The sequence below is a fragment of the Hyperolius riggenbachi genome, chromosome 9 (genome assembly GCF_040937935.1).
Source record: "Hyperolius riggenbachi isolate aHypRig1 chromosome 9, aHypRig1.pri, whole genome shotgun sequence".
NCBI lineage: Eukaryota > Metazoa > Chordata > Amphibia > Anura > Hyperoliidae > Hyperolius > Hyperolius riggenbachi.
Window position 1 is genome coordinate 140193380 of NC_090654.1, and position 20000 is coordinate 140213379.

General features: G+C 44.0%; 1 protein-coding gene across 2 annotated transcripts in view; it reads right to left on the minus strand.

Annotated features, from left to right (window-relative positions):
* The window catches only part of TNFAIP8L2 (TNF alpha induced protein 8 like 2), a 150990-nt gene that overhangs the window by 116571 nt on the left and 14419 nt on the right, over nucleotides 1-20000 (minus strand). The gene's annotated exons all lie outside the window — the stretch shown is intronic.

Genomic DNA, 20000 nt, shown 5'->3' on the forward strand with positions numbered 1-20000 from the left:
TGACAAATTAATGCGCTGATCTAAATGTACCATCTGATAATTTAGTGAAAAGAGTGTCCTGTTAAGAGTGTTAACCTGTCTGTGTCAAACAAGCATCTGCCACTAAACAGAGAAGCAGACATTGGGATAAAACCTTTACTGCATCTGTACCATAGTGTGAAAAGCATGAAGTATTGATCAGAAACCTTCGCTCTTGAACCGAAACATTGTGCTTTTCTCCATATGGTACACATGCACAAAATATATTTATCTTCCAGGGAGAGTCCCAGGGTTTGTTTTCATCTATTAACTACTGGACTGTGTATGACTCTATGGGCAGGGCTAAATACAATGTTAAAAAGTACACGAGTATAAATAAACACTTATATGTAAAAAAAAAAACTGCTTGTAGAATATCAGTAAAATTACTGACATTCCATTAGTTAATTTCGATAGTAAAATATCGGTAATCTTTACCGGTAATTTACTATGACTTAACCCTACTCTCACACAGAGCCCTCCCTCTACCAATGCCTAACCCTAAGACCTCCTGGTGGAACCTAACTTTAAACCCCCTGTGGGTGCCTGACCTTAAATAACCCCCCTCCCCGCACACACACATGCCTAAACCTCCCCCATGCCTAAGATTTCTGTTAGAAAACTGCATAGTAGGCAGCCCGGAGCCTGCTAGTTTATCAGTCTCCTGGTAATCGCTGCCAAAGGATCTAATTGTGCATCTGTGCATCCCGCTATTTATCAGGCACCTAATTGCCACCATAGGATCTAATGTGAATAGCTGTGATTAGCGGTAAAAAGGAACCTTGTGACCTTTTTACCATTAATATAGGCTTACCATGGCAATTAACATTAGAGCCTACGACGGCAACCTTTTTCTTCACAAATATATACATCCTCTTGTTACCCATGCTTTTACAAATTGTGTCACACGAATGGGGATAGGCAAGAAGTTTTGAATCCGGATGATACCTTTCATTAGCTAACTTAAAGTGACACTGAAGCGAAAAAAAAATTATAATATAATGAATTGGTTGTGTAGTATGGATAATTACTAGAACATCAGTAGCAAAGAAAATATTCTCATATTTTTATCTTCAGATATATATATATATATATATATATATATATATATATATATATATATATATATATATATATATAAAACATTGCATCATTCTCTAATATTTGCAGTTTACACATTACACTCAGCATTCTAATTGATTTTACAGAGCAGGCTAGTAAACAATTGAATTTTCCTCTGCAGAGAAACAAACAAAATACAGTGACAGACACTTGAGATAATAAGCTTCAGAAGACAGAGCTCTCTGCAACTTTGAAAGTCGTAGAGATCAGTGGCTCTTTTGCATAGATAGCAACTGAAGTTTCTTAGCTCTTCCTGTACTGGAAACAATATTAGACTCATGCAGGCATGCTCGAATGTACCCAAATTCGATTCGAGTACATTCGAATTCGGGTCCGGGGCAAATTCGGATTTGAATTCGATCGTGACCATCGAATTCGATTCGTGATCGGTAACTGAATTCGGGAAAAATTTGTGTTCGCGAATTCGGATGGCCTTTTTTTTTCTAAAGGGAAATCACATTTAAATAGGCGTAATAAAAAAAAAATTTGATGGAAAACTTGTTTTCTGCATTTCTTGTTTATTCTTCTTCACCGTCTTCACCTTCTTTTTGTTCTCTACATCTTTTTCTTCACTGTCTTCTTTTTCTGTTTTACCATCTTCTTTCTCGTCATCAATCATTACTATCATCTTCATCATCATCTTCTTCACTTGCATGTGGTTCTTCAAGTTCTTCTTCTTCTTCACCTGGTTCTTCTTCTTCTGGTTCATCTTCAATTGGTTTTTCATCTTCTTCTTCGTCTTTTTCTTCATCATCATCTGGTTCTTGTAAGATATGGACTGTGTGTTTCACTGCTTGCTTTTGTGGAGCAGGCATTGCATCCATTCTTAGAGCACATGTTTCTAAGACAAAAGACTCACTTCCTGTTTAACTGACCTTAGGCGGAGCTAAAGTTCAAATCTGCATCCTTTCAGCCAATCACACTGAGCCTTCTCACAGGGAAGTGATGCATGGTGAGGGGGTGGAGTCAAGGGGTATATTGTCTTTGAGCATGCTGTTTTCTACTCTCTGTGTGCTGTGGTCTGCGGTGAGAGCTGTTTCTCTTGGCTTGGGTAAGATAAGATCATGTAATGGTTCTGGGTAATATGGGTTGTATTTGTAGGACATATTGGGAAGCTGCATTCAGGTTACCTGTATTAATGTATACATTGTGTGCATTGGTTTCTAAGCTTTATGCTTTATACTGTTGAATTTCACTGTACTTGTTGCTTACTGTAATACATCAATGTCTGTACCTGTATCACAAATATCACATGCAATATAAACTTTATGAGATGCATTTCCACCAATTTGAGTGTTGCGTGGTGTCTGTACCTCTTAGCTAGACAGAGATGCTGTTCCATAGACTTGAGTGTTGTGGTTCTGTCTCTTAGCTGGAGAGAGATTATTCACTTAGAAGGGGGGAATTTTACCTGGGTTGCAGATCTGGGATCTGCTAAATTATCTTGTAGCTGCCTCCGATGAAATTGAGCTATCAGTTTGGTGTCAGAAGTGGGATCCGCCATATACAGTATTGGGTGATTAATTATATTTTTATTACCACCCTGTACTGTTAGAGCGGATTAATAGAACCCGGAAGTAAAGCGCTTCTGTAGCGCCTCTCCCAGGAATCTGATATTCCTAAAGAAAATAGATGGGTCTGATGCCCAAGAAAGCTTTCCAGGAATCTGATATTCCTATAGAGGGTCTGATGCCCCAATTAAGAAAGCAGTACTGTGTGAAATAGTGAATATTCTCTCTAAACATTGTGTATTGCATGTTGGATTTGTGTTTGAGGTCTGATGTTGATGTTATACTTCAGACAGATTTTGGGAGCAATTGAGCAAGCAGCATGTGGTGAAGCAGCCACATTGTTTAAGTGTAGACTCTGCCAATTGTGTACAGAGATCAAAGTGTTTGCATTGAATAGAGTGACCATTGTCTTGTTTAGGGGTAAACAGAATGGAGACCTCTGTACAACTGTTACTTCTGAAAAAGTCTAAAGTAAAAGATCTAGATGGTATTGTTAATGTAATGCAAAGCTCTATAGATCCATGGAAACAAGCCCAAATGTATGTGTATGATCTGATAAACAATAAGAAGCTGAAGAAAAAGGAGGGCAAAGCTATGCTTATTTTTGTCGCCCAATGGATAGCAGAGCAATACAGAGGTATGGTTGAACAAAAATCAAACCTAGAAAATGAGGTTCAGAGGCTGAAAGACAGTGTGAAAGACTTGCAAAGTGCAATCTCCATTTTAACAATTGCTGCTGAAGAGGCAAATGTGGTTGCCATTTCCCAGCAACAAATTATTGAGGAAAATAAAAGATTGCTTCTTCAGAATGCAGGTCTGACTGAGCAGTTGAAGATTGCACAATGCAAGTTGGAAACATTGTCTGTGTCCTCCAGTAGTGAAGCAGTTAATCAGTGTCCAGGTGAAAGTGATGCTGGTTATAGTAGTTCTTCTGAATGCAGTGGTTCAGTTTTTGAGATGCCAAAGAGTAAGCAGGAACAGCCTGCTCTGGCAAGGCCCATTCAGAGAAACAGGACTTTAGAGAGTCCAAGAGATGATTTGAAAAATAACCCTTTCAAATCATCAGTGCAACACAGGAGAAATTTCAATGGAGTTTTTGCTGTGCAGCCTGTAAGGGACAGAGATGCACATATAGTAAATAAGCCCCAGAGAAGTCATGTGACCCGGCGTTGCTACCACTGTGGAGAACAGGGACACATGAAACGGTTTTGCCCGTCACTTGGGAGAGACAAGCAGAATTATTTCAGCGATAATAAATTCCTTACCAGGAGGAGAGAAGCTGAGGTGTACTCTCCAAGGTGGGGGAACAGGCAGAGGGGCCAGGATAGGTCCTGGGTTCCTTACAGCGTTATGGCACAGAAGGGCAACTTACAAGCTGAGGTAAGTTGGTTTCCAGGAAAACTTACTCAGGAGGTCAATGAAATAAAGCAGGAGATGCTGGAATATAGGAAAATAAGGAACATTCCTGAACACCGTTTGTGCAGGGATCTTGTTAGAGGTTAATAATGGTTTTCCAGTTTCTGTTCCATAGGAAACCGAGGAACAAAAGAAGATCCCAGCTGTGTTTTGGTGTTTGTCTGTCTATGTATGTGTTTATGTATGAAGAGGATCCTAACAAATTTTTAGTTTGGAATAAGCCTCTTATTTAATTGATCATTTTATCTACAGTCAGAAAAGTTAAATTCTAAATTACTTTTGTAGTTTCAGGTGCTGACTGTAGCTATGTAAATTTGAATAGGTTGCCTTTGTTACTTTACTATAGCAGAGGGTTTGTGAATGGCCTGAAGGACCCATGCACAAAGTTGCTGGCCATTGTGATGTTTTTAATTTTGCGTTTTGCAAGGCAACAATTTATTTCGGGTGAACCAGATTTAACATGTCTTAAAATTTGTAATTTAATTGTAATTTAAAGTTGGTTATAAAAAATTAACATAAGGAAAGGCATGTTCAATCTGATGTTTTTCGTTTTTCATGTGGGCTTTTGTCAGGTATTTTGCATTAACCTGAAACTGCAAAGCACACAACAGTTTTGCTTTTAGTACTTTTACTGTGTTGATGGGGGTTTGTATATAGCCAAGTGGGGGATGTTTTCTCTGTTTATTTTGTTACAGAAAGCACAATTTAAACTGTTCCTATTGTTATTGTAGATGCCCAAACCATTGTACAGTTTCCATATGCAGATCATATCTTAGCCAAGATTTAGCCAGAATTATTGATCAGATTCAGCAAATGTTGAAAGTCCATGTGCTCTCTTTATGAGCATCTAAACCCTGGAGATGTTTTGTTTATGCAGTCAAAGGTCCATAAGATTGTATAACTGTGTATTAAGATTAAACTGTGTATGTCTATATTCTTATAGAGACTGTTTCACAGAGTGGTTCAAACACATTGTATTCAGGTTGTTACAGTCCAGATATCTAAGTCTGTTATGTTTTTATAATGTTTTCTATGTGTTGCAAGTCTACAGAGTCACAATTGGAGATGATGCTGATGTACAGAGACATGGGAGACCCTAGTGATTGGTTATGTTATGGGTCCCATGCAGTGTCTTTGTATATCATAGTCATTTTCAATCAGGAGCCTTATCAAAACTGCCTAAACTAAATAATAAGACTTGTGAGTCTGTGAATTGTGTTGCTTTGTGTTCTGTTATTTTTGCTCAACTGTAGGTGGAACTAATAATTGATCTAGTGAATGCATCCACACTGGAGTCATTATGAACTTTAAAATCTGCAACCTGGAAAAACATTTGAACAAAGGACAACTTTATGGACTGTTTTACTTTGAACTTTTATGGACTCTTTATATGGACATTGGAATCCAAATTAATCCCATTCATGGAAATATGGACTGTTAAATTTTGGTGAAGGTTCTCTCATAACTTTCGATCACCTTCAAGTGGGGGATTGTAAGATATGGACTGTGTGTTTCACTGCTTGCTTTTGTGGAGCAGGCATTGCATCCATTCTTAGAGCACATGTTTCTAAGACAAAAGACTCACTTCCTGTTTAACTGACCTTAGGCGGAGCTAAAGTTCAAATCTGCATCCTTTCAGCCAATCACACTGAGCCTTCTCACAGGGAAGTGATGCATGGTGAGGGGGTGGAGTCAAGGGGTATATTGTCTTTGAGCATGCTGTTTTCTACTCTCTGTGTGCTGTGGTCTGCGGTGAGAGCTGTTTCTCTTGGCTTGGGTAAGATAAGATCATGTAATGGTTCTGGGTAATATGGGTTGTATTTGTAGGACATATTGGGAAGCTGCATTCAGGTTACCTGTATTAATGTATACATTGTGTGCATTGGTTTCTAAGCTTTATGCTTTATACTGTTGAATTTCACTGTACTTGTTGCTTACTGTAATACATCAATGTCTGTACCTGTATCACAAATATCACATGCAATATAAACTTTATGAGATGCATTTTCACCAATTTGAGTGTTGCGTGGTGTCTGTACCTCTTAGCTAGACAGAGATGCTGTTCCATAGACTTGAGTGTTGTGGTTCTGTCTCTTAGCTGGAGAGAGATTATTCACTTAGAAGGGGGGAATTTTACCTGGGTTGCAGATCTGGGATCTGCTAAATTATCTTGTAGCTGCCTCCGATGAAATTGAGCTATCAGTTCTTCTTCATCATCATTTGATTGTTCTTCTTCATCATCTGGTTCTTCTTTTTCTTCTTCAATCATCTGCTTCTTCTTCTTCTTCTTCATCATCATCATCTAGTTCTTCTTCACCTGGTTCTTCTTCTTCACCTGGTCCTTCTTCTCCTTCTTCTTCTTTACCTGGTTCTTCTTCTTCTTCTTCACCTGGTTCTTCTTCTCCTTCTTCTTCTTCACCTGGTTCTTCTTCTTCTTCACCTGGTTCTTCTTCACCTGGTTCTTCTTCTTCACCTGGTTCTTCTTCTTCTTCACCTGGTTCTTCTTCACCTGGTTCTTCACCTGGTTCCTCTTCTTCTTCTTCTTCACCTGGTTCTTCTTCTTCTTCTTCTTCTTCTTCTTCTTCTTCTTCTTCTTCTTCTTCTTCTTCTTCTTCTTCTTCTTCTTCTTCTTCTTCTTCTTCTCCTGGTTCTTCTTCTCCTGATTCTTCTTATTCTTCTTCACCTGGTTATTCTTCTTCACCACCACCATCTTTTTTTTGTTTTGTGTTCATATTCTTCCTCTTGTACCCAACTTAATGTTTTTTCCCTTACAGAACTCTACTGTTGTAAAAAATTTTCTTCAACACCAGAATAGGTAAATTTGTGGCGTAATAGCTAGTGGCACATGGCAGCAGCACATAATTCTGTAGACCCTGGCAGTGGGAACACAGACAGCAGGAGGTTAAATACAGCAGCAGCAAGAGGAGGAGGAGTGACGTTTGGCAGCAGGCAATGTAAGGGGGCCATGGTACCTAGCGTTGGCAGCACGGCTGTAAATAAACACCAACAGCAGGAGGTTCCAGACAGCAGTCGTGAAGCCCACATTGTGTCCAATGCACAACTGGGACAGCACAGTTTTCAACCCAGACACCTCAGAATTTTTTTTTTTTTTTTACAACACTATATAGCTATTGTAGTGGCGTAATAGCTAGTGGTGCATGGCAGCAGCGCATAATTCTGTGGACCCTTGCGGTGGGAACACAGACAGAAGGAGGATAAAAATCAGCGCTGCGTAATATGTTGGCGCTTTGTAAATACAATAAATAAATACAGCAGCAGCAGGAGGAGGAGTGACTTTGGCAGCAGACAATGTATTCTGTGGACCCTAGCGGTGGGACCACAGACAGCAGGATGTTAAATACAGCAGCAGCAGCAGCAGGAGGAGGAGTGACGTGTGGCACCATGGTACCTAGCGTTAGTACCACAGAAAAACCAGGCCAAATTATCACGACCCAGGGACTGAAGGTTGATGTCAAACAATAATTCCCAGGCACCTCATGTCCTCCTCTCGCCGACAACAGGTACCTGGAACGTGCCTTCAATCCAGGCCTGGTTGATCTTCAAAAATGTCAGTCTGTCCACGCCCTCTGTGGACAGACGAGAGCGCTTCTCGATGACCACGCCACTGGCCGCACTGAAGCACCTCTCGGACAGCACGCTGGAAGGGGGGCAAGACAATACTTACAGGGCGTACTGCGCCAGCTCACTCCAGATGTGCAAGCACTTCACTCCATGAGGTCCACAGGCTCCTCGCTGCCGGTCTCAAGCCCACTGAATGACCCCATGTAGTCGGCCACCATCCGAGTCATGCGCTGGCTGTGACTTTGAGAGGAGGTGGCTGCTGCACGCACCTCCTCTTTCGGCTGCTCTACCATTATGTAGAGCACCTTCGTCAATTACAGCAGGTCTCCTGGGCGTCTGACGCTGCTGCTGGCCACAGGCACCGGCTGCTGTGCTGGCTGGACAGGCACAGAGGGGGTGGAAGGCTGGGGGAAGGCTTCCTCCAATCGCCGAACAAGGATCTCCTGCAACTCCCTTGTTTTCTGCTTACGGTCTCCGGCAGGCAGAAACTGAGCCCACCTCCCCCTCAGCTGTGGGTCCAGGATCATGCTGATGCAGGCGTCCTCCCTCGCTTGCATCCGCTTGACCCTGGGGTCTGTGCACAGGCAGTGCGCTGTCATGGGGAACAGGGTGGTCCATCCAGCAGAGACATCAGGGTCAGTGGTCGCAACGCTTTCCTCCTCCTCCTCTGGCCCCTGAGCCTCTTCCACCTCTCTCCACCCTTGCACCACTGCAGCTGCGCTCCCCTGTTCCCCCTCAGCAGCAATGTCCAGCACCTCCAACTCCTCCTCATCCTCCTCCAAGGACTCAAATACCTGTGCAGCAGTGGACTGCGCAGGCGACTGCTGTTCCAGCTGGTTCAGGGCCTCCTCTCCCAAATCCACCAAATCGCCAAATGCCCTGTCCAGCAGACAAACAAAGGGCACCCACTGGCAGATGGATGCCCGTTCCTCACTGACCAGGTTGGTTCCCTGCAGGAAGGGAGCCAACACCAAGCAGACCTGCTGCATCTGCCCCCACTGTGCGTTGGAGAGGATCTGGAGTTTGGTGGTGCCGGCGAGAGTGCCCTCGATGATGTGGCAGTTGACAGTCCTCCACTGCTCAACCAGCCGCTCCAACATCGCCAGGGTGGAGTTCCAGCGAGTTGGCCCATCAATGACAAGGCGATGTCGTGGCAGGCCCATGCGCTGCTGGATGTGTGCCAGGTTTGCTGCGGCAGCAGCTGAGCAGTGGAAAGTGCGCACAATTTTGCGTGGGCCAAGCAGGGGACGTGGGTCAAGTCTCCCCTGCTGATGGCAGCCAGCAGGTTGGCGGCATTGTCGGACACCACCAATCCGACTCAGAGGCCTCTGGGGGTCAGCCACGTCTTCTCCTGCTCCCTCAGGTAGCGGAGCACGTTGGCTGCGGTCAGACTGTTCTTACCCAGGCTTTTCATCTCCAGCAGTGCTTGGCAATGGCGGGCCTTCACGCTGCTGTTCAGGCGGGGTCACTTGGCGGCGGGAGCTGCTGCTTCTCCCCTGATCCCGCGTGGTGGCACCACATAGTGTGTGACTGGTGCTGCTGCTGCCACTGATGCGCCCGAGGATGGACCTGCTGCTTCCTCGCTGGCGCATTCCACCAGGCTAACCCAGTGGGCCATGAAAGACAGGTAGAGGTCTGTCCCAAAATGGCTGCTCCACGAATCCATGGTGACGTGGATCCACGCACTCACGGCGTGATCGAGCATGCGGCCAAGGTTCGCCATAGCAAAGCGGTGCAGTGCTGGGATCGCCGTGCGGGAGAAATAGTGGCGGCTGGGGACTTGCCACTACGGGATCCCAAACTGCAGCAGCGCTCTCATGTCACTCCCCTCCTGCACAAAGGAGTATGGCAGAAGCTGGGAGCACATGGCCTGGGCAAGCAACCCATTCAGCACCCGGATGCGCCTGTTGGTGGGAGGCAGCACTTTGGTCACACCGGAGAACGACTCGCTGACCAGGGTCTGGCGGCGTTTGCCTGCACGGAGGAAGAGGAGGCCACTGTGGAGGGAGCTGATGAGGCCACTGAGGACTGGCTGCCCGGGGGGGGGGGGGGAGCAGTGAGTTGCTGCTGTGCTCCTGCTGCTGCTGCTGCTGGATGGGTAGGAGGGTAAGATGCTGCTGCTGCTGCTGCTGTTGAGGTCTGTGCAGTGGCTGTCTGGCTCTGACTACTGCCTGCGCCACTGTCCTTTGGCTTCACAAACTCACTGTACTCATTGAAATGTCTGGTCTCTAAGTGGGAATGCAGGCACAAGGTACTCAACTTTTTGAGATCGCGACCTCTGCTCAGACTGACACCGCAAGTGTGGCAAATTGCATGGGTCTTGTCGTCTTCGCACGTATTGAAGAACCGCCAGACTGTGGGGATTTCAGCTTGCCCTTTGAACTTGAGGGCTGGGGATTTTTTTGCCCTTGGAGGGTTGTGGTTTTTCTATTTGCTTGGAGGTTTGCTGCGGGTGGTGGTAGTGGCTGAAGCAGCAGGCTGTGGCTCCTGCCTTCCACGCCCTGTGCTGGCCACCTTGCTGCTGCTGCGCCTCTGCGCCAGAGATGCCTCCTCCTCTGATGATGAGCTGCCTTCAACCAACTGTGCTGGTGGTACTGGTGGCACATGGGAAGGATCCAGCAGCACATCATCATCATCCCCAAACATCTCCTCTGAGCCCGCCTCAACCAACTCCTCTACCCCAAAATCCCCTGCATCTTGCCCCTCCTCATCAACGTCAACAACAAACTCCTCCACCTCAAACTCCTCCTCCTCCTTGCATGTCTCCATCATCTCCTCCTCAAACTGCTCCACAACATCCCTCAAAATGCTCGCGGTCCCTGGGGTGAAGAGCGAGCTCAGTGAGGGCAGGCTGGTCGCTGGGGTCGACGTGACTTCAAGCTGGTGGTGGTGGCACTGGTCTGGCTGGTGCTGGAGGTCTGTCTGGAAACGGTGGCTTGCTGCTCCGCCGTCATTTCCACCACAGCCTGCACCTGACTCTCCGCAATGGGCCGGGGGCGACGACCCGTCTCAAAGATAGGCGCAACGCGTTGCTGTTTCACCTCTGCTCCCTCCTCCACAACTCTGCAGTCAGTGGCTGGCGGCGGACCAGTCACAGACCTGCTGGTGCTGGCAGTGGCTGCTGCAATGGCGCTGCCTCTCCTGCTGGTGCCTCGCCCTCTACCTCTGCCAGTCATTGTACAATTATATAAATACAATAAGAAAAAAAAATATGCGTAGAAAGGGGTAGGAAAGGGGGTGTAAACTTTAATAAAGAGTCTGAGTTGGTGGTGAATGGTGGTGACTGAGTGACAAGAAAAAATTAAAGTTTTTGTTTTTTTTATTTAAATAGTAGTAGTTCTACTAACAGTAGTGTAGTCTACAGTAGTCACTAACTAACTCGTGTGACAGACAGTGACAATTAAAGTCGGTCACACACGGTCGGACGCAAACAATCAATAGGGTCGGGCAGATGACAGTCACAGATCACAACGGATGCTGGCCTGTGAAGTAACTATTACACAGTACAGAAGCTAATAAATTCACAGACTAACAGTAGAAATTAAGTAAACAAGTAGTAGTAGTAGTAGTAGTAGTAGTAGTGGTAGGTAGTAGTACGCAACTAACTATAAATCCATAGTGTACTACACAATAACTAAATCATGTGGCAGACAGTGAGTGACAATTAAATTCTGTCACACACGGTCGGACGCAATCAATCAATAGGGTCGGGCAGATGACAGTCACAGATCACAACGGATGCTGGCCTGTGAAGTAACTATTACACAGTACAGAAGCTAATAAACTCACAGGATAACAGTAGAAATTAAGTAAATGAGTAGTAGTAGTAGTAGTAGTAGTGGTAGTAATAGTACGCAACTAACTATAAATCCCTAGTGTACTACACAATAACTGAATCGTGTGGCAGACAGTGAGTGACAATTAAAGTCGGTCACACACGGTCGGACGCCATTAATCAATAGGGTCGAGCAGATGACAGTCACAGATCACAATGGATGCTGGCCTGTGAATTAACTATTACACAGTACAGAAACTAATAAATTCACAGACATAGGCCTGGTGCACACCAAAACCCGCTAGCAGATCCGCAAAATGCTAGCAGATTTTGAAACGCTTTTTCTTCTTTTTCTGTAGCGTTTCAGCTAGCGTTTTGCGGTTTTGTGTAGCGGTTTTGGTATAGTAGATTTCATGTATTGTTACAGTAAAGCTGTTACTGAACAGCTACTGTAACAAAAAACGCCTGGCAAACCGCTCTGAAGTGCCGTTTTTCAGAGCGGTTTTCCTATACTTAACATTGAGGCAGAAACGCATCCGCAATCCAAAATCTGCAGCAGCCCGGGAGTATGCGTTTCTGCAAAACGCCTCCCGCTCTGGTGTGCACCAGCCCATTGAAATACATTACCCTAGCGGATCCGCACCCGCAAGCAGATCGCAAACCGCAGCGGAAACGCTCCGGTGTGCACTAGGCCTAACAGTAGAAATTAAGTAAATGAGTAGTAGTAGTAGTAGTAGTAGTAGTAGTAGTAGTAGTAGTAGTAGTAATAGTAGTAGTAGTAATAGTAGTAGTAGTAGTAGTAGTAGTAGTAGTAGTAGTAGTAGTAGTAGTAGTAGTAGTAGTAATAGTAGTAGTAGTAGTAATAGTAGTAGTAGTAGAAGTAGTAGTAGTAGTAGTAGTAGTAGTAGTAGTAGTAGTAGTAGTAGTAGTAGTAGTGGTAGGTAGTAGTACGCAACTAACTATAAATCCCTAGTGTACTACACAATAACAGTGAGTGACAATTAAAGTCGGTCACACACGGTCGGATGCAATCAATCAATAGGGTCGGGCAGATTACTGTCACAGATCACAATGGATGCTGGCCTGTACACAGTCAGTAACTATTAACTAACACAGTACTGAAGCTAATAAACTAATAGACTACAGCAGTACAAATTAACTAAACTAGTACTAGTACACAACTAACTATAATCCCTAACCTACCTAAGCTAGTAGTAGGCTAAGGCTACCTAGGCTAGCAGGCATACCCTGCACACAGACTAACACTAGCCTAGCACAGTATAGAGTATACACTAGCTGACTAAAAACAATCAAATTACTATCTAACTATAGATGAGTACAATATAAGAGTGTAGAATGAGTGTAGGATGCAAAACGCTGGGTTTAGCACAAGAAAAGCACTTGCTGTCAGACGCAGCAGCACTGGAGATGCTCTCAGTACCACAAGTCACTAAGTAAGAACGGGGCTCCGCAACATGGCCGCCGCCTTATATAGAGGAGGGGAGGGCCAGGCTCCCCTCCTCTGATTGGTTGCTAGGGTTGCCAGGGCCTCGGCTGGAGGACTTCTGATTGGCCCAATGACGTCATCCCCAGATACCGAAGCCAAACCTCGTGATCACCGCGTCATCCGTCCGATTTCAAATGCGACTATTCGGGAACCTTCGGATGCGAATTCGGTATCAGCATTCGGGCTTCGACTTCGGCTTCCACTTCGGCAACCCTGAAAATCTACCCGAATATTCGGGTATATTCGAATTTGAGAGTCCTGATGAGCACCCCTGGACTCATGTCTCTGCTCCTAATGTTTTATTTCTTAACTGTACTACACATACAAATCATTATATTATAAGTTTGTTTTTACTTCAGATTCCCTTTAAAAGAATAGGTATAGGGCTATTGTCAGTTTATGAGCTGATCCATACTAAAAAATAGGGTATGTTTAGGTCAGACATTGGCCATGTTTTACAGTAGCTGCATGCCAGACTCCAAATTAACTGGAACAAAACAAACTGCTTTCTACAAGAAAAAGTCCGTTGCAATCTCTTGGTTGCAGAGAGTTTTCTCTTTAAGATATGTATAGAAGCTCTGTGATTGGCTAGTTTCAGATAAATCAATGTTTCTTAACAGCCTGTACCACTTTATTGAGAATGGTGTTTGCTAAGGGCTCTTTCACACCAGAGCCCACTTCTGGCGTTTTAACGCAAAGTCTATACTTTGCGTTAACCAAGGTAAAAGGAAAGTCCATTAACTTTCCTTTTACCTTTCACACCCGACGCTGCGTTTCGATACGTTGCGGTACGACGCATCCCGGCGCATTTTATCGTCGGGAATCGTCGTTTCCCCCTTCGGGGTAATTAACTACTACCGCCGCTACTCAGCGTCGCACCGGAGTTTCCCGACGACACGCCGCAATGCGTGCAGGAGCCGTTCTCCTGCACGCTTTTGGTGTGTAACGGGCCTTAGGGCTCTTTCACATTAGGGCAGATTTTCTGCGTTTCAACACAACGGGTAAAGTTTGCGTGACCCAAGGTAAAATGAAAGTCCATAGACTTTCATTTTAGCTTTCACATATAACGCAGCCTTTTTGTGCGTTGCGTTACACTGCACCCAGGCGCAGTTTTTCGGCCGACACTAGCTTTATGCGTTACAATGTTAGTCAATGTAAAACGCACACTATGCGCGTTTTTAATCCTTTAATGCAGGCAACAGAGGAACAATGTAGAAAGTTGAAAACTAAAATTACCTGCGTTTTCCTATGTGCTGTAACGCATTGAAAACGCATTAAAAACGCACACTTACTGCAGTGCAACGCATATCAAAACGCATTAAAACGCATACAACAAAACGTATGCTTTGAGCGTTCTCCAACGCAAGCTCTGATGTGAAAGAGCCCTAAGCGCTCTCTGTTGTGGGTAACATTATTTCAAGTATCCCTTGATGCAAATATTCAGTAGTACTCCAAGGGAGTAAATGGTAAACAGCTTCTTGTATGTTCTGATTTTACACTTTGCACTTCTGTTACCCTGCAGAAGAGGCAAAACAGCATACCAGAGTGTCAGCTTATTGTGTGTTATCCCTCCTTATTTTAAGTTTACTTACTTTTAGCAAAATGCTAGTTGGGGAGCAGAAATCAAGGCATCATAGAAAACATGTGAGCATCATCACATTTCCAGCAGAAATGGGATCGGATTTCAACTAATGTTGTGGGTTAGTATTTTTTCTTTTAACAAGTAAGTTTTATTGAGTTTTACATTTTTATACAATACAGGGAATTGTGGGTTAGTATTAACGAACAAAAAAACACATCCTCTACTCATTACTTTGAATAAAATGCTTATTTTCTGCCACTTCTAATAACTGTCATGATTTATTTTCTTCTGAGAACTGTTTGAAGGTTATTGACTCAATCCAGGGCAAGCAAGAGATTTCAGAGAGATGTGATGGATCAAAGTGTTTGTATCTGCCTGGTATTGATTAGAGCAGGCAGCTAGTGGGTGCCAGCTTTACTTTTAATAAAATTGCTGCTTTTATGGCAAGTAATGTCACAAATACAAAAGGAGAACAGTCAAATAAAAAAACAGACCAGAATATTGTAATATCAAAATAGTAACTACTGTATGTTTTTCAAGTAGTAATGCTAAATCTATTCATTACATTGAGCGTTAGGTTAAACAGGATAAACCAAAAACAAATCTGAACTTTCAGTTAATTAATTTGGAAATAATTTACACACTTCCCAACTTTTTGAGATAGGAAAGAAGGAGATATACCACCTACCACACCTCCAGTCATACCACTATCTCACTCATATTTATGCCCTCCATGAAGAATTAATGAGCAAAACAGTACTTTATTAAAATCTTGCTGGTTCTTTCTGTCATCTCTGATTTTTCCTTATATTAAAATTTGCAAACAAGCTGTACTTCAATTTAGAGGATGGGAATAAAGTTTAGAGCCTTATAAACGCACATGCATCTATTTCAACAGATGTGTACATCGAACCCAAAAGGACAGACAAAAAGAAAAGAGTTTTAGTTTAAAAATGGAACTGCCCTTTAAAAATGGTATGTCAAAACTCTCTATATGGGGGTAATACATCCTTGTTTATAGGGCACATATTGTGATGCTGAGAAACATTGGTCTACATCAAATACAAGGCAAACCATCTCTCCCCATTGACTGCGACCCTCTGGCTTTCTTTGTGCATTGTTTCTGCCACCTGGGTTATTGTCTGTTACCAGACTACAGTCCCTCTTCTAGAGCATGACTTGTGAACAGCACTGTGTTTAGTATCACATCCTCCCCGTAATAAGCAAGAAACAGGAAGAGGTCAGGAAACCAAACCAAACAGCTCTGCTTCCTCCCAGCCAAGTCTTCCTCGCTGTGGAGGCTTCGGTGAATGGGTGGGATGTGTACACCACACGCGCCATTGTTATAGGTCGCCTGGGCCATTTATCAAAACAGCTGCAGCTGCTCAATTGTTATTTTTACCATTCACTAATGCGCTATATTTAGATACTTGCACATCAGAGGTTTATTTAATGTTTCCGAAAGGAAAACAATTAAACATTTCCCATGATGGCCCAATTAACAGCGCCATCTTAGTCAAAGGCCTAGGTAAACTACGCATGCTGGAAATTATCATGTGGTATTGACAGTTTATAGATGGCACAGAACATTTATATCATGCTTTTCTCCTGGCGGCCTCAAAGCAACAGAGCAGCAGCCACCGCTCAGTAGGCATTAGCAGTATTGAGGAGTCTTGCCCAAGGTCTTCTTACTAAATAGGTTCTGGCTTACTTGAACAGGAAGAGCTGAGATTCGAACCCTGGTCTCCTGTCCCGGAGCCCTTAACCAGTACACTTTCCAGCCACCCATGTGGAATGTTAACATCATTCCAAATTATGCAAGTTTTTTGCTCTGATTTTCATAGATAGTTGATGCAAGTGGCAGTCAGCATAATATTTGAGTCATCAACCATTACATATAAGTTTTTGGAGAGTTTTGGTTTACATTTATTTGCAGGATGTCAGAGTAGCCTACAAGAGCCACTATTTGGATTTAAATCACCCCCCATCCTCATTGATCTTTTGCTTGAGGATGCTCCAGAGGTTCTCAATAGGACTGAGGTTAGTGGAAGATGGGGTCACACCATGAGTTTCTTGCCTTTTATGCCGAGACCAGCCAATGATGCAGACTTATTCCTTGCATTGTCATGCATGAAGATGATTTTTCACGGAAAGCACGGTTCTTCTTTTTGTACCATGGAAGAAAGTGGTCAGTCAGAAAATCCACCTCAGAGGTGAGTTTCACACCTTCAGATACCATAAAGGGGTCAACCAGCTCTCTCTCTATGGTTCTGGCCCACAACATGACTCTGCCACCTTCTTGCTGACAGACTCGTTGGGACATGGTGTCTGTCTTCCAACCATCCACCACTCCATCCATCTGGACCATCCAGGGTTGCACACACTCATCAGTAAACAAGACTGTTTAAAAATAAGTCTTCAGCCTTGAACGCACTAGCAGCACAAGTCTAAGCATTTGTGATTTGTAAAGCACTTGCTAATGTATTCCTCAGTATAGACATGTTCACAATGTGTCACCCCAGTTATGCCATATCCCCACAGTCTCCTAAGAGTCCATGGTAAAGCCCCCCCCCCCCCCTTCCCATGTGTCTCGTTTATTGCCATATTATTATAAGTATTTATATTGCATAGTTATAGTCTAATGTACTACCATATTGTTATTATGTTTATCTGGTCAGCAGGCGCCTGTCAGCCAATCAAGGGCACAGTTATACCCCCTTTGCCTGCTGTACCAAATCTAGCAGGAATTGCTTAAATTAGGCAGCATTCAGTTGGGAGGCTTCGGTTGGACGTAATCGTGATGTCGCTAGAAGGCATACATGTAAAAAGGGCGTCTGGAAAGAAGGGCACGGGATATAGACAAAATTATATGTTTTTATCTAAAACAATATTTTTCGTTTCTATATTATACACGAAAATCAAATGCAAAAAATGTTGAATTAATGGTAATGAAATGGCAAAATAATAAAAAACGATATTTACACTTGTATTAAACATAGTAATACAATTGTAGATATTACATGTATTTTCCTGCAACTATACCTAACTGTACTCTCACACAGAACTCTCCTTATACCTATCCCTAACCCCTAGACACCCCCCCCCCCCCCCCCGTGGTAAAAAGCATAGTTTAATAAAATTGTACATATTACAAATATTGTACTGGAACTATACCTATCCCTACTCTCCGAACCCTTCCTGGTGGTGCCTAACTCTAAAACCCCCCTGGTGGTGCTTAAACCTAAAATCCCCCTGGTGGTGCCTAACCCTAACCACCCCCTGGTGGTGCCTAACCCTAACCACCCACCTGGTGGTGCCTAACCCTAACCTCCCCCGTGGTGTTGCCTAAACCTAACCATCCCCCTGGTGGTGCCTAACCCTAAGCACCCCCTGGTGGTGCCTAATCCTAACCATCTCCACTACACAAACACCCTTACACACATAGAAACAATAATATATTTGATACCGTAAAAAAACTTCACTACAAATAACATGAATAGAATAATTTATTTATTTTAATAGAATAAATAGCCTTACAATCAAGTACACATTAAAAATATTATGAATAGTAAAAGTTACATATTTGTAATAGAATAAATGCATGCATGAAAAAAGGACGCCATGAAAAAAGGGCCCGCTGGATAACAAAATGGCGCCGGTGAATAAAAAAATCTAATAACTATAAACATCGTTGCCAAACTTGGTTAACGATAAATACCGATGGGAAATAATAACGATATTAACAAAAAGATATTAACGTTAAAAATCATTACATGATTTGACAATACAGCTTAACCCAACCCTACTCTCACATAGAACCCTCCCCTGGTAGTGCCTAACCCTAAGCCCCCCCCCCCCCCAATTGTGCCTAACCCTAACCACCGCCCGGTGGTGCCTAACCCCCCCAGTGGTGCCTAACCCTAACCACTTCCCCTGGTGTTGCCTAACCCTAACCACTCCCTCTGCAGAAACACCCTTTACCACATAGAAAATATAATATCTTTGATAACGTAAAATCTATACATACAAACGAAATAATATGACAAAAACGATAACGTTGCAAGCTTCTAAAATGATAACATACTTCAAAAACTTTAATGTTCTAATGCTGTTAACGATATTTATCGCGGCACCCTTTTTTCTGCTTTTTTCGCCGTATTAACGCTAATTGCATTAAAGTCTATGGCGGCGTCCTTTTCATCCACTTTCAGCCGTCCTGCTACCGAATAAATAGCCTTACAATCACGTATGTATTGAAAACATTATAAATAGAAAAAGTTATATATTTATAATATCTGCCCATCTGAAGAAGCACACGGACGCCCACCTCGACCAGCTCCAATTTGCTTATAGGCCAAATAGATCAGTGGAGGATGCCATCAATGCCAGCCTGGCATACCTCACTGAGCACCTAGACAACCCTGCCTCCTACGCCAGGATCCTGTTCCTAGATTTCAGCTCAGCGTTCAACACAATCTGCCCAGACATCCTGCTCACAAATCTGACGCGGCTTGGAGTAGATCCCTCCCTTCGAGCATGGATCAAGGACTTCCTGACAAACAGAACGCAACAGGTGAAGCTCGGCAACTGCTACTCCAGCATCAGAACCACCAATACAGGGGCTCTACAAGGCTGTGTATTGTCACCACTATTGTTCTCCCTATACGACAACAATTGCATATCTTCCGCGGACTCTGTGAAAATCATCAAATTTGCAGACGACACCACCATCATCGGCCTAATTGGCAGCTCCGGAGAGCATGAGTACCGAAGCGAAGTAGAGAGAATCTGCAACTGGTGCAGTGACAATAACCTAGTACTCAACGCCGCTAAGACCGTTGAACTAATCTTGGACTTCAGGAAGAATCCCCCCCCCCTCCACCTGTCCTCATTGGGTGTACCTAAGTCTCTAGGGTGACATCTGTGCGGTTCCTTGGCACGACTCTCTCCAACAACCTTGAGTGGGGGCAGAACACCACCAACATTCAGAAGAAATCTCAGCAGAGGCTGTTCTTCCTGCGCCAACTGAAGAGATTTGGCATGCCCAGGAAGCTGCTGGCCAGCTTCTATACTGCCACTATAGAATCCATCCTCTGCTCCTCAATCATTGTATGGTACATGGGTGCAACGGCCAGCGAAAAATACAAACTGCAGAGAGTCATAAATGACGCAGAGAGAATCATCAGGTCTTCTCTTCCACCACTTGATCTCCTCCACTCCGCTAGGATGATAAGGAGGGCCACGGTGATCTCCCGTGACCCCTCCCACCCAGGCAGATGCTACTTCAAGCTTCTCCCATTGGGCCGCCGCTACAGGACTATAACATGCAAAACCTCCAGACGGAAGAACACCTTCTTCCCCCAAGCGGTTTGGCTGCTGAACTCCAACCTCCCCCTGTCAGGCCCGCCTTCTGGCATGCCCTAGCAGGGCCTTCCAGACATTTCTCGCCGCTGCCCGCCCTGGTTCTCGCTGCCCTGGGCAGTATGA